This window comes from Mustela putorius, unplaced genomic scaffold (assembly GCF_011764305.1).
Source record: "Mustela putorius furo isolate JIRA1106 unplaced genomic scaffold, ASM1176430v1.1 tig00003834_pilon_pilon_pilon, whole genome shotgun sequence".
Taxonomy (NCBI): Eukaryota; Metazoa; Chordata; class Mammalia; order Carnivora; family Mustelidae; genus Mustela; species Mustela putorius.
This window is the reverse complement of record NW_025421987.1, coordinates 71,409,754-71,432,456: the sequence shown is the minus strand read 5'-3', so window position 1 is coordinate 71,432,456 and position 22,703 is coordinate 71,409,754. Positions and strand designations below refer to the sequence as shown.

General features: G+C 35.4%; 1 non-coding gene across 3 annotated transcripts in view; it reads right to left on the bottom strand.

Moving 5' to 3' along the window:
• The window catches only part of LOC101683078, a 360,384-nt gene that overhangs the window by 107,309 nt on the left and 230,372 nt on the right, over positions 1-22,703 (bottom strand). For all 3 annotated transcript variants that reach the window (XR_006609139.1, XR_006609138.1, XR_006609140.1), the window contains one exon: positions 5,743-5,836. This is a non-coding gene — a transcript (uncharacterized LOC101683078). The remainder of the gene's footprint in view (positions 1-5,742; positions 5,837-22,703) is intronic.

Sequence of the window (22,703 nt, the reverse complement as noted above, 5' to 3'; positions counted from 1 at the left end):
AAGAAAAAAGGACCAAAGGTAATAAACAAACAACCCTGCCCAAAACAAATCTGTTAAATGAATGAATATTTTGGCTGAACTTCAATCTAAATCACCTCTTATAAAAAACAAGACTAGAGAATTGACTTTACACATATAACTTTCATTCAATAAACATTGTTTAGGAAAAAAGAGAGAGAGAGACACCCAAGAGCCTTGATTGTTGAAGGCTTTGACCCCATCAGGCACCAAGTCTAAATGAGGACTGATAGAGTCACCAGTATAAAGCTGTCATGTCAAAATGATTTTTGGGTGTGGACTCTCTCCACTCTGGAGGGTATGTAGGTGGTTTGGAATGAGCTGAGCTCCAAAGGGCTGGAAGGCCTGGTTGCCCAGGGCCTGGAACAGAGCATCTGTTGGGAGGAGAGGCCAGTCACTCACTCTCTCTCTCTCTCACACACACACACACACACACACACACTTTAGTGAAAGAAAGCAAAGCCATATGAAAACAAAATGAACAGTTTCAGTGACCAGTGGAAAAAATACTGAAAAGAACATCTCATATAACTGGAATCTCAGAATAAAAGAAAGAATAAAAAAAATTTGGAAAAATAGTAACTAAACATTTTTGAAATTATATGTAAACTCGACCCATATATCCAGGAGTCTCAATGAACCCAAGCAGGATAAACACAAAGAAAACTGAACCATAATACATTATGATCAAATTGATGCAAATCAATGATAAAGAGAAAATTTTGAGGGGCACCTGAGTGGCTCAGTGGGTTAAAGCCTCTGCCTTCAGCTTAGGTCATGATCCCAGAGTCCTGGGATCGAGCCCCGCATCGGGCTCTCTGCTCGGCAGGGAGCCTGCTTCCTCCTCTCTCTCTGCCTGCCTCTCTGCCTACTTGTGATCTCTGTCAAATAAATAAATAAAATCTTTAAAAAAAAAAAAAGAGAGAGAAAAATTTTGAGAGTCCAAGGACAAAACTATATTACCAAAAGAAGGAAAGATAAAAAATAGCTCCATATATCTTGTTGGAAACCATGGAAGACAGAAGACAGTGGAACATTTTAAAAAGCTAAGGGAAAATAAAAACAAACAAATAAACAAAAAATAGAAGTACATAGCCAAAGTGGATATGACATAAATGGAGAAAGCATAAAGACATTTTCAGAAAAAAAGGAGTAAGCTAAAAGTACTTATCACTACAGATCAAAATTCAAGAAATGTTGAAAGAAGTCATTCAGCAAATGGACAGCAAATGGAAATATGAACCTACACAATTGAATAAGGAAAGCAAGGCATTGTACACGTGTGGACAAAAATAAAGATCGTTTTTGTCATTTAAAAATATATCTAGGGACGCCTGGGTGGCTCAGTTGGTGAAGCAGCTGCCTTCGGCTCAGGTCACAATCCCAGCGTCCTGGGATTAAGTCCCGCATCAGGCTCCTTGCTTGGCAGGGAGCCTGCTTCTCTCTCCGCCTCTGCCTGCCATTCTGCCCGTTTGTGCACTCTCTGTCTCTCTCTCTCTCTGAAAAATAAATAAAATCTTTAAAAAAAAATATATATATATATATATCTAATATATATCTGTATAGGTTAAAGCAAACAACATAGTAGCAATGTAGCTGTATTTTTTATATATGACAATTCTACTAAGCAGTGAAACATTAGGAAATGCAAGCATATTGTTGTAAGGTTCTAACATTATACATCAAGCAGTAAGTAGTATTTTCAAGGCAGACTTGATAAGTTAATAATAAATACTATAAATCCTAGAATAATAATATTTTTAAGGAGGTATAACTAATAAAGCAATATCAGAGATAAAATGAGATGTAAAAATCTTTAATTAAGCAAGAAGTTAGAAAAGAGGAAAAGGGAATAAAGAATAAGTGAGACAAATAGAAAACAAATAGCATTCTCACAAATTCAAATCCATATTGAAAATTACACTGGGCGTGGTGCATAAACAATGAATCTTGGAACACTGAAAAAAAAGAAAATTACAAAAAAGAAAATTACAATAAATATAATTTCTCTAAATATTCATGTAAGAAAATAAGGATTGGCTGGGTGGCTCAGTCAGTTAAATATCCAACTCTTAATTTTAGCTCAGGTGATGATCTCAGGATCATGAGACTAAGCCTTGCCTTGGGTTCCACACTTGGCGTAGAGTCTACTTGAGGTTCTCTCTCTCCTTTTCCTTCTGCTCCTCCCCTGCTCTCCTTCTTTCTAAAATAAATAAATAAATAAAATCTTCAACAATAACAACAACAAAAAAATTGGGCTTTTCAGACTCGGGAAAAAGGAAGACACAACTATGTGCTATCTACAATAAACACATTAACTATAAAGAGTAAGATATATATTTTAAAGGGGCAAAAATATATACTATGATAATATTAACCAAAAAACTTTAGTGGCTGCATTAGTTTTGCACAAAGTGATTGCAGACAAAGTAGATTAGTATGACAAGAGACATTTCATTCTAATCAGATAATCAATTTTTCAAGAAAACACAAAGTCATTTTAAATGTGTATGTAACTAATAACAGAGCTTCAAAATACATGAAGCATAAATTGATATAACTGAAAGGAGTAGATACACCCATACATATAGTTGGAGATTTTAATATTCCTTTACCAATAATAGACAGGCTAGGTAAAAGAATAGTAATAGGCCTGAGGCATGACTTAACAACTGCCAAATAACTTAAATTGACATTTATAACAATTTCAGTCAATCATTGCCAAATATACATTTTTTGAGTATAAAGAGAACATTTAACAAAACAAAATATTCTGAGCCAAAACCAAGTTTCAGCAAATATAAAATGACTGCAGATATACAAAGTATATTTTTTTTATCAAAATGGACTTAAATTAGAATACAAAATAACATTTGGAATTTACTCAAATGTACAGAAATTTAATAATGCAATTTTATTATCCATAACTCAAAGGAATTAGAAAATATTTTTAAGTGACTATAAACATTATCAACGTGTAGGGGAAAACTAAAGCACTGTGTAAAGGAACATATAGCTTTCAGTACTCATATGGGAAAAGAAGTAGATCTAAAAGTTTGGGAACTAAAAAAGGAAGAGCAAGTTAAACTAAAATAATTAGAGGAAAAAATAATAAAGTGAAACCAGTGAAATAAACAATAAACAATAGAGAGAATCAATAAAAGGAAAAGTTGGATTTTAAAAGTCAAAGAACTTGACAAACCTCTAAATTAAGCAAGAATAAAAGATATAACACAAATTAATAAGGGGATATTATGATTAATTTTTCCAAATATATTTGACAGTTTATATGAAACAGGCAAACACCTTGAATAGCACATTGCAGTATGTCAAAACTGACTCAAGAAGTGATGGAAGGCTTGAATAGCCTTATGGCAATATTGAAAATTATATTAATAAATAAAAATTTTTCCTCAGGGGCGCCTAGGTGGCTCAGTGGATTAAAGCCTCTGCCTTCGGCTCCGGTCATGATCCCAGGGTCCTGGGATTGAGCCCCACATGAGGCTCAGTGGGGAGCCTGCCTCCCCTGCCCACCCCACCTACCTCTCTGCCTACTTGTGATCTCTGTCTGTCAAATAAATACATAAAATTTTAAAAAATAAATAAATAAAAATTAAAAAAATTTTTTTTCTCAAAGAAAATTCTAGCCAAAGAGCTTCACTGGTGAATCATCCTAAATGTTTAAATAAGAAATTATAGTAATTCTATACAAACTCTTGAAGAAAGTAGACAGGAAAGAATGTTTCTGAACTCACTTTACTAAGCCAGAATTACTCTGTACTAGACAAACACCACAAAAAATAAAACTATAGAAAAATAACTTTAATTTAAGATAGATTCAGAAATTCTACATATTGTCTTGACTAACAGTTCTGCGTTTTAACAAGACAGCAGAACACCTAGAATTCCATGTGTGGAAATATAAAGTTGCATAACCCTGGAAGATAATTTGCCAACATTTTATAGTATTAAATATTCACTTACTTTATGGCCCAACAATTCTAGTCCTAGGTATTTACTTTGTAATAAACTACTCTGCAGTAATAAAAGTGAATGTGCTGCTAATATACACAAAAACATAGATGAATTTCAAAATCATTAGGCTAAGCTTTTAAAGAATACAAAGATAACTACATGCTGAATTATTCATTTTATACAACACTCTAGAAAACACAAATCTAAACTATGTTGAAAGAAAGCAGATCATTAGTTGCTAAGACTGAAGATAGAGTAAGAGTAAGAGTAGATTAACTAGGAAAAGAAATAAAACTTTTTGGAGAGAGAGAAATAGTCACATCTTTATTGTGGCAGTAGTTAGATGGTGTGTACATTTAAGTGTGTAATATTAAAGTTGTTGCATTTTATTAAATATAAATTGTACCTCTAAAATGTTGAGTTTAAAAAAAGATAAGTAATAACAAAAAAGGACTATTTTTGTTTGGTTGTGGTCTATATTAAAGACAAATAAATTGATAGGAGTACTCCATTCTTTGTATATATCCCAGTGGATTTTCATCCCCATTCATAGGAAATACCAGATCCTATTTATTCATCTATTCTAAGCCGTCCAAACATACTTGCTTAACAAATGAATGTTAACATTTTAAAGAAGAGTGTGAATAAATAACGTGCTTACTTTCTTTCATAAGAAAGCAGTGGTTACAACCTTACTTATATCTTGCTCTCCTTGCCCAGATACTCATTATCTTGACTGCCTGATTGACTAAGACTTTTTCTTTTAATAAGACTCAGTTCTAGGGACCACCTCTTCCATGAAATCTTTACCAGTGATCACAATGACAGTTTCATTATTGAAAAGACAGTTTTTTTTCCAAACAGGGTTCCTTACTGTAGTAGTTTTTGGGGATGATAGATGTTATATGATAAAAGTTTCCAACTCCAAATAAGCTTGTGAATGCTTATTCAGCAAAGCTGTTTTCCGATTGAATTTCTCAGAGCTTTTAATATGCTATAATGGACTAAGGTCATCCAAAAGATGATAGGGTATTTAGGTTTCCTATGTTTGTTTGACCATGACATTCTTTTTATTGTAAATAAATTCAATAACTTAGTGTTTCATAGAGCAAATATGGGAAGTGATGGATGATGCCATACATTCAGTTCTTATAATAACTTTTATTAACTTTAAGAGATGCAACATGGGGGCTTAAGTGGGTACGAGAAGAATAAATGAAAGAAGATGGGATTGGGAGGGAGACAAACCATAAGTGACTCTTAATCTCACAAAACAAACTGAGGGTTGCTGGGGGGAGGGGGTTTGGGAGAAGGGGGTGGTATTATGGACATTGATGAGGGTATGTGTTTTGGTGAGTGCTGTGAAATGTGTAAACCTGGTGATTCACAGACCTGTACCCCTGGGGATAAAAATATATGTTTATAAAAAATAAAAAATTATATTAAAAAAAAAAAAAAAAAAAATAATTGTACTATGGGAATTTCCGAAGAGGTAGAGAATAGGACATAAAATATCTTTAAAGCAAAAAAAAAAAAAAAAGAGAGATCAATAACAGGACACATTTTATTTCTTTGAATAATTTACAATTCCTTGGAAGTAGGGACCTGACTCATATAACTTGATATAACCATCTGTCTATAATCTATATAGAAGCTGCTTCAAAAACTGTAGTTTGATGGAAAGAGAATATAACTATTAAAAATTTGGTTTCAAGTATTGGTCTGTAAGTTGCTAATAAATCACGTTACCTTGAATGACACTCAGTAGATCCATGGTGGTAGATTCTTGATGAATAAGATTGAATAGGACCAAGTTCCTGTCCTCACAGAACATTCCTCATTCCTTCCAGCAGATGAGATAGACAGTTTATGAGTAAGCAAAAAAAAAAAAAAAAAAAATCATCACAGATTACTGTGAGTAATGAGGAAGTAAACAAGATGATGTAAGAGAGAGTAGCTGAAGAGGAGAGCCTGACTGGAAAAGAGAATATGGGGCAGAGGTCTTGAGATATTGAGATAGAAAAGATATAGCCTACTCAAAGAGCAATAAGGAAACTTCTTTGTCTGTATGTGAAAAACACTGTGGTCCATGGTAAGGGTTTGGGAATCTAAGTTCAATAATAAGACACTGAAGATTTTGAGTGGATAAGTGGTAGAGTCAAAAGTAAAATCCCAGGTCTACTGATTCTTGGTTCAATAATTCTTTCCTCTTTATTAAAGATTATTAAAATATGTGCATTTTATTAAATAATGCTTCAAAATGGTAGCCCTGAAACCACATAGGATAAAATCTTTCGCTGACTTTGCAATCTTAAATCCCTCAGTATTTTGCATGCTTATACACAGTTAAGGCAATTCAAACTCAAAAGAAATTGCTGTTTCTTTTTCACTTCCTATGTAACTTGGAGAACATAAATAAGAAGGTAATTTAGATGGATGAGTTGGCATGGATTTCACTAAATATGTTAGTTTAGCAGCAATTTAAAATAATACATGGTAATTTATCTTGAACATCTCAAACTCTGGCTGAAAATCATTTTAAGGACTTGATTATTAGTCATAATTTTGGAAGATGCTTAAGTGAAAAAAAATTTTACGTATTCCCAATACAATTTAAAATCTTATTTATGTTTTTAACAAATATGAGATAAAAATATGATTTAAAAATTCAGAACTTTGGCTGATTATATTAACCTCTAGTGAGACTTTGTCATATACTTCTGTTTTCCAAAATATGTATTGAAGAAACTGTCAGAGATATATTCTTGACTTATTTGCTAAATTAAACATATACCTACCTTTGAACTATATGAGCCAATTTACACCTCTGAACTCAAGAAAAACCTCTTTTCAAACCTGCACAAATGTACACTGAGGCAGCTAAATGTTATTTTATTATAACCAGTGGCACAAATTTCCAGCTTAAGCCCAGAATTTTTTCTCCCTTAGAGATTCTATACTATAGTTCTTCAGGTTTTCCAGTGACCAATCTTTTGATGGTTAAAGGCAGATTAAAAATGCCATGGAAGGGGCGCCTGGGCAGCTCAGTAGGTTAAGCCTCTGCCTTTGGCTCAGGTCATGATCTCAGGGTCCTGGGATCAAGCCCCGCATCTGGCTCTTGGCACAGTGGGGAGTCTGCTCCCCGCCCCCCGCCTCCCTCTGCCTACTTGTGATCTCTCTCTCTCTCTCAAATTTAAAAAAAAAAAAAATGCCATGGAAAATATATGGGTAGTTTTGTTTTTAGCATGACTACCTCTCCAAATAACCATGTAACACTGTCCCAAAATCATTTTCTCAAAAATATATCTTGGTAACCTCCATGTTCCTCTCCATTGGCCCCAGGGTATTTGCTAAAGGTATTCATTAGTCAGAGTCCCTTGATTTTACCTCTACCTAGATTCTCACTTCTTGACTTTTCAAAGTTACTTGAAAGAAAGTGATTCTACTTGGAAGGTTTATATACTCATGTTTAAGAAAGCATTCATGTGTCTGAACAATCACATCTACATGTATGAGGGTTTAGAATGATCTTTTACTAGGCAACAAGTTCTGATCCAAGATATATGTCCCTAGAGTGCCTGGGTGTCTCAGTCGTTAAGTGTCTACCTTTGGCTCAGGTCATGATCCCAGAGTCCTGGGATAGAGCCCCACATCCGGCTTCCTGCTCAGAGGGAAAACTGCTTCTCCCTCTCCCACTCACCCTGCTTGTTTTCCCTCTCTCGCTGTGTCTCTTTTTGTCAAATAAATAAATAAAACCTTTAAAAATTAAAAAAAAAGTCCCTGAATAAAAAAAATTAGTTGGATATATGGCAATAAAAAAATCCACTCTAAGACCTTATATCTTCCTTAATTGTTGATTTGAAATATAATAGGCTAATAGTTCAGTAATCCTACAATGTAGAAGATGTCTGGGACCTTGACACCTCCCTTCCCTAGACTCATTCCTACTCTCCTCCCAAAATTTAATTTAGGTGTTCTCTCTTAAAAGCTTTTTCTGAACCTCTTTAGGCTAGATTATGTGCTATTCACTGGGGTTCCTGCAATATATTACGCTCATTTTTACCGCTTTGCTGCTACACTCTTTATTTATGCATGTGTATCTCCTCACTAGATCATGAGCTTCTTGATGGCAGGGAACTGTTTCTGTATTGAGTTCTTAATTTCCAACTCCAGTGCCTGGCATATAATAGGAGCTTTAAAAAACACCCCTTGTATCAAAGAAATGAATGACAATGCAACGTCTGAGAGGAAAAGGAGGAAGGTAAGCAGATTTTCCATCTGGTGAAATACCAAATGACTATCTCAAGCCTGAAAGAAATAAATCCTCAAAGCAAAAATTAGATAAAACAATCATGCGTTACATGATCTTTAAAGAGAGAAAGAATATCCCCCCAAACCTTTAGGTTTTCTTTTCAAGTTTTGCTCATTACTAATATTATTCATTTCATATACTCACTCTAACTGCTCAAGTCCCTCAGAGAGTCAAGACTTATTTCTAGCACAGCATTATGGATCCCTTTCATCTAAGTCCTAGATAAAACTCAAGGAATCTATTTAGTTCATGCGGAGAAGTACGACTGCCGTTGGAGTTTCTACATGCTTAATAAACTGCATGTGCACTTGAAAGGCTAATCCAAACCAACTAGAGTTAGGGTCATTATGAGGCTTGCAAGGGCACTCAGACATGAAATGCTCACTAAGAATCTAACTGAGATTCATAATTGACAGCGTCTCGGTTTATGGGACAGTGAGATTGTATTCATCAAAGTACAATATAAGACTTTGTATTGACTGAATGAAGAAACTAGCCACCTCTTCCTATGCTGCCATAGTTTAGTCTAGCTGTCAATTTGACAGTTCCTGGGTTGCAAATTGTGGACGCTATTGCTTAACATTCATGTCTGGTTCACATCCCAGCAGTGGCAGTTCACCATCTACAATCATGTTTCCTAACTGCAGTCCAGCCCAGCTGGAGACCCAATTTCCAGCACAATTGCAGCCAGCTCTGACAAGAGGTCTGGTAGTCAAATGCCACAGTCTCTGAGGTACTTGGAGGCTATCTGTTATGCGAAGTATTAATAGATGCCACAAGAATACCAATGGAATGAGAAACTAAACATTTTTAAGTTAAGTATATTATTTAAAAAAAATTCTATTCCTCAGAATTGCTATAATAATTATTGCCTAGACTATTCATGTTGACATTTAATATGTTAAATTTTAAAAATGGCATAGAGAAAAGATCAAAGAGACATAAATTTACAACCTGTCACTGCCAAGGCCAGTAGTTCTGTGATCTTGGAACAATCACTTGACTTCTAGGAGCCTAAAGTCCCTTATCTGTAAAACAAGCATGAAAACAACTATTTCGTGGGATTGTTGTAAATACTAAGTGAAATAATGTGTATAAAGCAACCAGTTCAGTATCTGGAATATCGTAGGCACTCAATAAATGTTGGGCATTTCTAGTATGAATATATTAAAAAGGGGAAATTGAAATGGATAAAAGAATAATAAGCTAAACATCAGAAAGAGACATTTTAGAATTTAAGATATTTGAAGTAAAACAATTGTGAGTGGTATGACAAGCAAGAGTATATTCAGGCTTCTGTATAGCTAAGCCTGACTGGAATTTAAAAAATGAGAAAATCTTTATGTAGGGACTTAAAGTATTATCCAGACAAATACTAAAGTCAGCAAAGATTTACCACGTTCCTACCATGTTTAAGATATTGGGACAGAGAAATAAATATACCCACTGCCCTCAAGGGTCTTACTCCAGTGGGGAGATGAACAAGTAGGCACATGTGGGAAAAGATGTAGAAAGAGAAGATCACATATTAGAAAAAAATCAGAACTAGGAAAGAATGGAGTCTCAAAATCCAAGAAAGGGACTTTCCAAAAGAGAGTCAAGGTCAAGGGAAAATTAGGTCAAATACTGAAGAGTTTGAGGGTCAATATAAAGGGCTGGCTTTTTTTTTTTTTTTTTTTTTTTTTTTTTTTTAGTGCTTCCTTTGTGCTAAGCATAGTTTGAGATACTTCTCTCATATTCAACACATCATTTGAGTAATATAAGGAAAAGTACTGGTGATAGCAAGGAACAAAGAGTTGAATTTGGAAAAGATCACTAAGCTACATTTGGAAATCTTTAAAGATGATAATAATTATGGATAAATGGTTATTGAAATTATACATGTTTATTATATAGTGTTTAGTATGTTCCAGGCACTGTTGTAAGCACTTCATATGCATTTATGCATTTAATTTCCACAACAACTTAATGAGGTAGGTAAAATTGAAAACATCCATTTTATAGATAAGGAAACTGAGGCAGGAAATGTATTTAAAGGCCCAAAGCTAAAAAGTGACAGAACTGGGATTTGTGGAAAAAGACTGCTTCAAACCTGGGAGGCTAGATTCAGAACCTGTTTCTTAACACCTTCACTATACTGAAGTAAAAGAGGTTTGGACTCTTTCATGATAACTGTAGAGATGGGATGCTTACAAAGATAGGTTATTAAGAGTGACACACCCAGACGTGAGTGCTTCAGAAGGTAAGTGATAAAGACACAACCGGAGTCAAACAGCAATGACTACAGAGAATACAGAGAACAGAAGAGCTAAAGTGGAAATGGGACTTTGTTTCCTGGAATACTGGGGAAATGCATTGAGGAGAATTCTGAGGATGTACAGGAATTGAGGTCTAAGTCTCAGTAAGCAAACACTAAGTGGCCAGCCAGCAAGGAGAGGTCTGGGAAGCTTGCCCTGGATGGAGGATATGTAGTATGGGGTGCAGGATGTGGTGCCATCGATAACTCTGAATTCCAGTCCTCACAATGTCAAGAAATAGCTTTGTAACCCTGCTGCTGAAAATGTATCCATCTCTGCTTTAGGGTTCTAGCAATTTTTATTGTGAGTCAGGCAACTGATTAAGCTCTTTCCATGAATAATTTATTTAATCTTTATTCACAACCTTATGACATATGTATGATTATTATGTCCAAATCATAGATGAGGAATACCTGTGAGTTTAATAACTGTTCATCATCACAGAAAATGAGGAAGCCGGGACTCCCACCCAAACCTATCTGACCCCATCGTCCTTTATACTACTGGGTTGTATTGCTTCTGGGTTACATATGAGAAAAAATAGGTTTGAGAATTTTGAACTCAATCCACAATTGTGGTGCATAGATACAGGCAGGCAGGAGATGGAGAACAATAGCAGCAGCAATGTTGAGGACCTGTTATTTAAAACTGAGCAGTGTGTAGCCACCAATGCCAATGACTCAGTGCAGCGCTAGCTAGGGAAAATTCATTCCCAGTGTTGCAAGCAGCTTTTTAAAACAAGGGCACTTATTGGGTGGATCGTGGAGGAAAGTGATGTGCAGGAGTAATTTGGAGAATTCAAGAACATTAGATCATTTCAAAAGTGAGAAAAACAATGACCATGGATCTTCATTGCTTGGCACTTCCTAAATGTGGAAATGGTTTCACAAGAGCTTTCCTTTTAATGGTGCAGGGAGAATGTTGGTGTACTGGTTTACCACTAAGGATACTAGGGAAGTTAAATTTTCAAGTATGTTAGATGCTAGAACTTTTATTCTAATTTTTGGTTGGGGAAATGTTAAAATACAAAAAAACTCAAATTGTTTCCAAAGTGCTACTGTAGCTTCATATAATTCAATAATTATATGAAAATATGGAAATTCAACAATTTCCATGTATAAAGGTGTTTCCAGACATACCACTATTGAAAACAGACACACTTAGAAATTCTATTTAAGCAATGGTAGCTATAATTCCTTAAAGTATTTGCAAAAGGTAAATAAGTTAAATAAAGACCATTTTGACTTTAATCTCCCAATATGTCATTTATTCAGCTTCTAGATGTAATTATCAAAGATTCAAGCCAACAGTTCCGTAAGTCAAATATCACAAAAATAGGAAACACAAGACACTTTCCAGATTTGGCCTAATCAGTCATCAAGCCATTACTCAGTGGTCATTATATATGCAAGACAGTTGCATCTTAAAAATTTTGTCAAATCTGGGGTGGCTGGGTGGTTCAGTGGGTTAAGCCTCTGTCTTCGGCTCGGGTCATGATCTCAGAGTCCTGGGATTGAGCCCCGCATTGGGCTCTCTGCTCGGCAAGGAGCCTGCTTCCCTTCCTCTCTCTCTGCCTGCCTCTCTGCCTACTTGTGATCTCTGTCAAGTAAATAAATAAAATCTTTTTTAAAAAATTGTCAAATCTGAATTCATATAAAGCATCTTTTACACTTCTAAAATATTTCATAACATTAAGGTAAGAACAGGATTGTTAGGCTTGTTTCCCACAAGATACACAGTGGTGCTATGATTTGCTAGAAATCAAAAGAGTTTGAATTTAGTATTCTATTGCTTCCAGTTTTTTGTTTAAGCTTGCATAAAAATTTGATGCCATGAACTGTACAAATAACTCTTAGATCATATCAATTTAATCAGTGAAATTTATCTTATGGAAATGATCATGTATGGGAGTAAACATTTATCTCTAGGAATATTTATTTTAATTTTCTTCAAAATAGTTGAAAAGTGAAAATCTACATGTCCAACATTAGCAAATTGTAATAGTGCAATTATAAAGAAACAATGGTATGCTATGCATTATAGAGTCAGCTTGAAAAATCTTGGGTTCCTGTTTCTGCTATTTTCATGCTATGAAATCCTGGGCTAATTATCCAACCTGTACTAAGCTCCATTTCCTCTTTTATAAAATAAGGATGGCAACAGTGTCTACTTTATATGGTTGCTGTGAACTTAAATGAGACAATGCACATAAATTTATTTTCTAAAAGTAACTAACACAAAGGATATTCTAAATAAATATAAGCTGTTACTATAGTACAGTCATTAAAAAATCATATATAGATTGGGAGGGAGACAAACCATAAGTGACTCTTAATCTCACAAAACAAACTGAGGGTTGCTGGGGGGAGGGGGTTTGGGAAAAGGGGGTGGGATTATGGACATTGGGGAGGGTATGTGCTTTGGTGAGTGCTGTGAAGTGTGTAAACCTGGTGATTCACAGACCTGTACCCCTGGGGATAAAAATATATGTTTATAAAAAATAAAAAATTAATAAAAAAAAAGAATGTAAAAAAAATCATATATAGAAAATTGAATTATGATGTTATATAATGCTTTAGAATATTTTAATAAAGCAAATTGTATAATAACAGGTATAATCCTAGTTTCTAAAAATATTTTGTAAAAGTGTGTTTATTATGCAAATAAAATACTTGAAAAGATTTACAAGTATGTAAAAAATTGTTACTTTTCTATGTGATATCGATGGTTTCTGTTGTTTTTCTTCTGTGTTATTTTATTACTCAGTTTTTCCAAATTTTCTTCAATGAATATACACTGCTTTTATGAGAGAAAGCACAAAGCCATGACAATAAAATAAATTGCATGGCATATATTGATCCATGACAAAGTTAAAAGGACCTCAGTAAAAGTTGCTGCTATCAGTATGTCAATAGTTCCTGAGGCAAGAGATGCTAACGACACCAAAAGACCATGGGGAGAGGAGAAGTATGGAGGGATGGAGGGGGACCCAGTGTATCCAATATAAGGTAATAGAATTTGAGGTCGACGACAGGAGGACCAAAAAGTCAATGTCTGCTGAAAACACAAAAGGTGCAATTTCAACATTAAGATCACTACCACTGAAGTACGGAATAATTGTTTCAAATGATCTGGAATAGAGTGGTTTTAACTTGAATTAAATATGTTAGGCTGTGATTAAATTCATTGGCTTTGTCATGCTTTCTTTGGAATTATTCTTATTTTCAGTTCAGTTTTAGAGGTCATTTCAGTGTCGGGACAGGTCCACTACCACAGTGAAAGGCAGGGGATACAACACTGGAACAATGTCTGAGCTGAGACACTGCTGATCCAGGACCTGTTGCTTCCTAAGTCATCTAATTAAGCATTTATATACAAACTTGTGTGGTGGTTATGACCAGTGTCTGTTTCCTCCCCTTGACCCTTAGGTTTTGTTCACTGCTGTACTTCCAGGGCTTATGTCAGTTCCTGGCCCAAAGCAGTCACTCACTGAATAGTCACTGAATGAATGAACAAATAGATGAGTTTCAACAATTTATTTAATCTCTCTTGAGACTCAATTTTTTTCCCATTTATAAATGTGGGATTACTAGTCTTGAATCTTTTAAGGCCATCATAACCCATTTTAAACAAAATCCTATGTAAAATCCTGATCTACTCAATGCTTAAAAAGTGGAGTTTCTCTGTAATAGCAGATGAAAATCCTGGAACAGCTCAACACCCATATCCTCCTCTTCACACACATGTGCACACACATGTACACTTTTGTGTGTGCATACACACACACAGACAGTATCTTCCTTGAGTCACATTTTTCAAAGTCTCCAACTTCTTAAATTCAGGTAAATTTCTGGGAAACACTTAATTTGGAAATAACTGAACTAGGTAATCTTTAAGAGTCTAGTTCCAATGCCAACTGCAAGTCTATGATTCTATGGTCTATCAACATATGATAGACTATATGATTTCTATGATTCAAGGTCTCTCAACAAAGGCTGTTCAGCTATGTTTTTACTCTCCAACCTCTCAACAAATCAGCACAAACTTATGTTCTAACTTTTAGAAAACTCGGTCCATTAGCCCATTTCTATTACACTTTGGTTTGCAATGCAAGCATATCATAGAGATACTCTTGAGTTCTTGCCCTATTTAACCCACAATGGGTCTATCATGCAGATATTCCCCCCACCTCCCTGATGCCCTCTTATCTTAAACTCAGCAGTCCGATAACCTCTTTCCTACTAACTTCCTGTTGTCATAGTATTACTATCATTTCCTGACTCGCCAAAAGGAAACCCTGAAATGATCTTGTCCTTATGTTTAATCTCTCATCACATTGCCTAGTTCATTCTTCAACTCAGCTATAATTCCTCCTGTTACTTCATTGCTGAAATTTACCTAACTACACCTTATTACAACAGATTTCTTAATCATTGAAGTAATTTTCCTAAAATGTCAACTTTATTGTATCATTTTCAAGCTAACAACGGATATACTCTTCTTTGTTTTTTTCCTACATTAATTCTAAACTCAACTTGACCTCTAAGACTTCCTAAAATTTGGTTCCTCCACTCTCCTTACCAAAACTTCACACATACAATTACAATTTGATAAAATTATTTTTGTCTATCTATATGCAAAATAAATAAGAATGATAATATCCTGTGTTGGTGGGTGTGAAAGAACTAGGTCTCTTATTTACTGATGAAAATGAATTAAACGGGTTCCCTTTTCTTGAAGACAGAGTAGTAAGTTGTATCAAAAGCCTAAAAAACTGTACATATTTTACACTCTATTTTATATTTAGAAATGTATCCTAAAGAAATAATATAAATGTCCAGAGATTATGTGCCAGGACATTAATTGAAGTTTCCATTTATCAGGAACCAGTCAAATAAACTATGGTAATTGTGATATTGGATATAACAAGAAATATATATTTGGTCTTCAACCTCTGGCTCCTAGAACAGGAAACTTTTAAAATGCTTAGAATTTTCTGAGTAATAGAGATGAGAGAAGCATCTTTTGTTATTCATAATAATTCCCTTTCAATCATACCTGAGTTTATGCTAATGAGGTTACTCTTGGTGAGTCCCTAGATAGCTTCAGGATGGGAGCTGGTTGCCAGAGGAACCAACCATGTGATCAGAGGGTTGGAACTTTCTCTCCCTCAACACCCCACCTCTGTACTCAAGGGAGGGAAGCAGTGAAGAGGAGCTGAAGACTGAGTTAATTAACAATGGCCAAGAATCTAATCCATATTGCTTATATAATAAAATCTCCATAAAGTCCCCTAAAATGATGGCGTTTGGGGAGATTCAGTTGGTGAACACACTGAGCTGTTGGAGGGTGGCATTGTCTGTCATAGAGTACAGGGAAACTTTGTACCCCTTGTCCCCAATACCTTGCCCTAACCATCTCTTCCGTTTGCATATTATGGAGTTATATCCTTTATAATGAATTGGTCATAGTAAGCAAAGTGTCTTCCTCAGTTATAAGAGCAATTCAACCAAATTATTAAACATGGGGAGAGGAATCTAGGAAATTCCAATTTATAATCAGTTGGCCAGAAGTACAGGAAGCCTGGGACTTGCAGTTGGCTTTGGAACTAGAGGCTGTCTTTTGGGACTGGGTCCTTAAATCCGTGGGGTATCTGCTAATGCCAGATAGTTAATGTTATGATTGAGTTGACTTGTGGGACACCCAATTGATGTCTCAAGAGAATTTGAGAATTACTTGGTGTAGAAAACCCACATATTTAGTGTTAGAAGTGTTGTGAGTATAAATAGCTCATAGCCATCCACACAGTGGAACACTAAATATACACAAAATATTGGGACAAACCCATAATTTTATCCTCCAGAAATACAGCTTTCATATCTTTAAAGTTTATTATTAAAACTTTCCATATTTTAAAATTCTTATTTTGGTGAATATGAAATATTTCAGAGTAAAATTCTATTTGGAGGCAAAACATAAAGGAAAATACATTCCATAAAAGAAAATACTTCAAAATGGCAAGAACTTCCATAAGCTGTATAAAAAAATGATAAATTGGAAAAATATTGGAATATATATTAACTTTTAAGGGGTTTATTAATATCCACAATATATAATAAGCTCCTATACATCAACAAAAAGATATATACCCATAGAAAAATGGCAAAATGGCATAAAGAAGCAATATAGCATAGAATATATTCAAAAGACCAAAGAGTATATACAAATTTCAGCCTCCTGTATAAAAAATTAACAAGTAAACAGGAACAATAATCAGATACTGCTGGACACATCAAATGGTGAGACTGAGAATAAACGGTACTCTGATAGTCCTAGTAGAATGAAATATGGCTTCATGACTCTAGTTTGACTACATATCACTGTCCTATAATTGCATAATTACATTTTCAAGAATTTAGCCTAAGAAAATAATTGAAGATGCTTGTAAAAACAAAAGATTGTTCACTACAGCATTATTTTGGGGAAAAAAAAAGAGTAAAAAATCTTGTTATTTGATAGCAGGAAAATGAGTAAGGATATTTTGCTATAATCACTGAATGGGACATTATGCAGCTATTAGAAATTATGCAGTAGATTTAACTGACACAGAACAAATAGGTTTCATAAGATAGTAAGTTATTCAAATAGGGAAAAAAGAAATAGGTTAGGTGACAAAGCCATACAATCAATATGATACCACAATTGATAAAAGCAAAACAAAACCAAAAGAGTACATATATTTTCTGGAAGAACCCATAATATAATAAGAGTGAAACCACTCTGGAAAACAGTACAGAAGTTCCACAAGACATTAAAAATAGCTACCCTATACCACTGTGCTACTAGGTATTTACCCCCAAAATGCAGATGTAGTGAAAACAAAGGACACATGCACCCCAAGTTTCATAGCTGCAATGTCTACAATAGCCAAACTGTAGAAGGAGCTGAGATGCCTTTCAACAGATGAATGGATAAAGAAGATGTGGTCTATATATACAATGGAATATTACAGAGACATCATAAAGGATGACTACCCCCCATTTGCATCAACATGGATGGAACTAAAGGAGATTACACTAAGGGGAATAAGTCAAGCAGAGCAAGATAACTACATATGGTTTCACTCACATGTAGAATATAAGGAATATATTGTGGAGGACCATAAGGGAAGGAAGGGAAAACTGAAAGGGAAGAAATGAGAAAGGGAGACAAACCATGAGAGATTCTGGACTCTGGGAAACAAAGTGAGGGTTGCAGAGGGGAGAAGGGTGGGAGATGGGGTAACTAGGTGATGGGTGTAAGGAGGGCGCTTCTTGTGGTGAGCACTGGCGGTTGCATGCAACTCATGAATCGCTGAAGACTACAATAAAAACTAATGATGTACTATACAGTGGCTAACTGAAAATAATAAAAATGATAGTAACAATAATAATAATAATAATGTGAAACCAGTAACGACTATTGTTGAGGTGTCGGTTTAAAGGTGGAATTTGTTTTTTCTTTTTCACCTACTGACATTTTATAGTTTATCTTCAGCAAATATCTATCATCTGCTTAATAAAGAAAAAAGAAAAATGCAAAACAAGGGTGGGAACATGAAAGTCAGAAATACCTACTTTAAATAATAGTTGAATGGAGGGAAGTATAGTGTCAAAATTATTTAGAGGGTCTGTGGGGAGGTTTGTGTTGCATGTTTGGGAAAGGGGAATAAAGGCCTTGAAGGACCATGTGGTTGAAACTGGTGACTGCTATCTTTCTTGCTCTTGGGCTCTGGTAGCCATGTATCAGCTCCAGGGGAATGTAAATCTATCATGCCAACCATGTTCTCTGTTTCATTCTAGCTCTCTTTATCTGTCTTTCCTTCTGCTTGGAGATCTCTATAGTTAGTTTCTTGTTTTCAGTTAATGGAGAAATTTTAGGACAAGCTGGTAAGGAGATACTGAGGAACAATGGAAGACAAAGTCAGTAATTGATAACACAGAAAACACACGAGATCTAGAGAAAAAAGAAGCCTGTTTCCTGCTTTCCTTACTATGCTTCATTCCACCTCCAGGAATGAAGAGATAAAATGCCCATTTCATAAAATACTGGAAGGGCTTTGCTGGTGAAGCAGTCATACCTTACACAAGTCCCTCTGAAGCCAGTGCTTTTGTGTGTGGAATGGAGGCCGGCTGGTGAGGCCTTTACTCTCAAGTTGTTCATTCTTCTACCAGATGGTCATCTAAGACCTTTAGAGTTGGTTTTCCTTAGTTACTTTAACCGTGATTTTTTCCACACCCCTTTTATGACACTGAACTGTTTGGTAAAAAGCACTTCTGTTATCTAAGACTTTTTTTTTTTTTTTTTTTTTAAATCACATCCTTGTTGCTTTCTCTCTACTACTTTGGACAGTGACACATTGTCAGCAAAATCATAGCCCTGTGTCTGTGAGCACTGCAAATGTCTTTGTAGCTGACACATGATGTGGGCAGTTTTGGATAAAAATGCAGGTAAACTGCAAATCATCCCATGGGGCTTAACATTAAAGTCATCTCCCTTACACATGCACAATTGCGTGGTTTTAGACTTCTATTAAAAATAGGACAAATCAATGTGATTAAATCAATGAAACCTTAGCCATCTGACTTTGTAAATGGAAACAGAATTAAATATGATCTAAATTAATCCCAATAGCTTTTGGTAGATAAAATATGTATAACAACAAAGTCCTAAATATTAACTTGAAATAAAGCATTTAAACCACAAGGAGATAGTCTAAGTCAAATGTTACTTCCCTGCCCAGTTTATTCAGCATTCCATGGTCTACTTTTAGGAAAAGAGGTGCTGCTACCAAACTTCAATTTACAGGTGAACCAGTCTTTCAACTGTGTTTATAATGAAAGCCTTCTAGGAAAAGAAAAACCACTCTCCTGCACAGTGCCAAACAAAAAGGAGATGATTCACAGATGTTTTGAACAAATGAAGAAAAGTTGTCCCATCTTTTGTTGGATTAGGGTTAGCTGGCTCTACACAGAGAATCGGTTTATGTCAATACAAAATTTAATTAAGCAGAGTAATTGCTAATGTTCATAGTTAGTGGTAGGCAGTTTTTGTTTGGAACTATTGGAATTTTTTATAAAATGTACCACGCTATCAGAGGGATCAGAGGAAAATGACTCTGTCTTTGATTTCATCCCAAGTATAGCAAAATCACAGTTTGGGGAAATTTATCTATCTTATATAGCACATCACTTTGGTTCATCCACATATTTCTAAAAGTGACAAATCTTAATATGTTAATAATTTTCTTCCTCTTTTACTTCCAAAATCGCCAGTCATTTCTAATTCATTGCTGGTAAACAGTGGACCTTACAGGTGATAAACATTAAGAACCAAAAGACCATGAACTTGCACTTGTAAATTCAGACCCACCTTCATTGGTGCCCAACAAAATGTCACCTGCTGTTCTCTATTGACTATGCTGACTGACTTTCCCCAAATCACTCACAACTCAAAACATGTATGGCTGCGCAGAGAAAACGTGTGTGATTTCAGTTGCAAAAGACAATGTTCTTTGTCAATTGCATTAAAATAGCTAAGGTATTTTTCTTTCAGTATGCAACAGCAGTCTTTGCCTTACCCTACCATCTTGTAGTATTAAACTCAATTCCAATTGCTCACTAGTCTTTCGCTCAGGAAAGTAAATTCTAGGGTGCATGAAATGATGTCATTCCTTAGCATAACTTCAAGTAGCCTAAGAAATATCCCTAATCCAGGAACCCCTAGAATATGAAAGGAGTTCATGTCTTTGACAGAGAAGGTTTGGTGATATAGGAGTTGTAATACAGTATGAAGATCCCAAGGGAGGTTCACAAGGAGAGATTTGTTGCCAACTTCGAGATATGGTGATGAGGAGACTAGAAAGGGGAAAAACAGAGACAAAAACCATTAAGAAGTTAGAAAAAGAAAAAAAAAATACCTCAAAGAGTTAACTTGGGAAAAACAGCTATCCCCATCTGGGGAATGAGAAGCTGTGGTCCCAGAATTGCATTTTCACAGAAGCAAGGACACAGTTTATATTTAGATTGTGTCCTAGAGATTAATAAAAATATGAAATTTTTAAAGGATAGTTTTATTTACATTTTACCTAGTACTGAAAAAAAATGTATTGCCTGCCTTAAAGAAGATACTTATCATTTGAAATGTAAAATTAGGGAATGGGTGAAAATTATGGAACCTCCCTTTGGCACCACTACTGAATGAATTGAAGTTAGCATGCCAAGTCTTTTAAGAGAATTTTAATTTATTAAATAAAAATAAATGAGAGAAGATGTGCTTTTTATTAAAACAAAATACTACTATGACTGTGTGTGTGTGTGTGTGTGTGTGTATATTTTTTTTTTTTTTTTTTTTTTTCCTATTGAGTCTGTAGACTGTTTCTTATTGAGGCACAGTAACAAAATGCACAATGGAGAATAAAAGTCTTCACCCCTCTTGCTTTATTTGTGCATTTAAGCATTTTCCAGAAATCTTTGTTTGGGATTTCTTATAAACTCAATGGGACACTTAACATCACTTCATGTTCTTGAATTCTGTCACGGCTCATCACCATGAATCATATCGCTACAGCTGGCTGCCCTTCCCTCAAAGAGAATGAATAGGAACCTAGAGCCACAAATGGTTCCTGAGACAAAAGAGGCAACAGCTGTTTATGGAAAGGAACATGTGAAGTAGATTATAGGGATTAAAAAAAAAAAACACCAAAAAACAAACAAACAAAAAAGCCAGTTGTTTCAAACACACAATCTTGCATAATGGTACACAGTGTTGGAAAAAGTTATATTGCTCTCAACATGTTGTTCCTTTGCAGCAGGTAATATGTGCTCACTGTGACTTTCTCTCTCAGTGTTTGCTGTCTCATTTCAGCTGGTGATGTGGAAGGCACCAGGGCTTATAGTGTTCATCAGTGATCAGAACACACTCCAGCTCATAGCCCCCATTGTTAACAGAGCAAGAGCTGACAGCTTGAACACTAGAAAAGGCAAGAAACAAAATAAAACAGATGTCAAAAAATCCAGTGCTTGTTTGAACATAACTAGCATGCTGAGGAATCTGTTGCTAAAAGAAATCCATTTCTGCCTATTTTTTACCTACTCCTGAGGGTCTCTGGCTAATATATTTTGATATTATCCCCTTCCCCAAAAGAAAACTAGCACATATATATTAGTCTCCAAATCAAGACAAACTGCACAGTCATTAACGACAAGATTCTTATTCTAATAAGATATGTTTCTTCCTTAGTGACAGTGCTTCTCACATTTGGAGGACAATATCCTTTCAGGGAGTCAGATTAATGAGAAGAAAATTTCCAACTGCTGCTACAAATCATAGTACATACATGCTCAGCATAGATAGGAAAATACCCTCTGCAAAGAATGAGCCTTTATACTGCTTTATTGTGAATGATTTTTTAATGATAAAAATAAGGGGCAACTGGGTGGCTCAGTCATTAGCATCTGCCTTCTGCTCAGGTCTTGATCCCAGGGTCCTGGGATCGAGTCCTGCATCGGGCTCCCTGCTCAGTGGGAGCCTGCTTCTCTCTCTCCAGCTCCCCTGTGCTTGTGCTCTCTCTCTTGCCATCTCTCTCTGTCATAAATAAAGTAAATTCTTTAAAAACATGATGAAAATAAGCCACTAATTTTACCTCTACCCAGTTCATAGTAGGGTGTCCTGTACACAGAGGTTGTTTAGCAAATTCTGCTAAGTGATTTTCCAAGGAGGTGGCAGCTGAAAAACTATCCTGAGAATTGGGGATAAGTGTAAAGCGTCAAATTTTGCAAACCGATTCTGAATTAGAGAAGATAATTGAACACGATCCAAGGAAATGAACTAGCACTTCTCTGCTTTCATCTACATGGACCCTGTGAGCACCACCAGGGAAGGAGCCATGGCTGCCAGTGTTGTCCTTGCTGCCACACCACTGCCTGGCACAGGGTTGTGGGGTGTGTTCAGACAGCTTTGAGAATGTTAAACCTATGCATTGCAAAATGGTCCCACACGTGGTTATCACTACCTTGAAATTCTTAGTACATTTTGAACAACAGACCCTGCGTATTCATTTT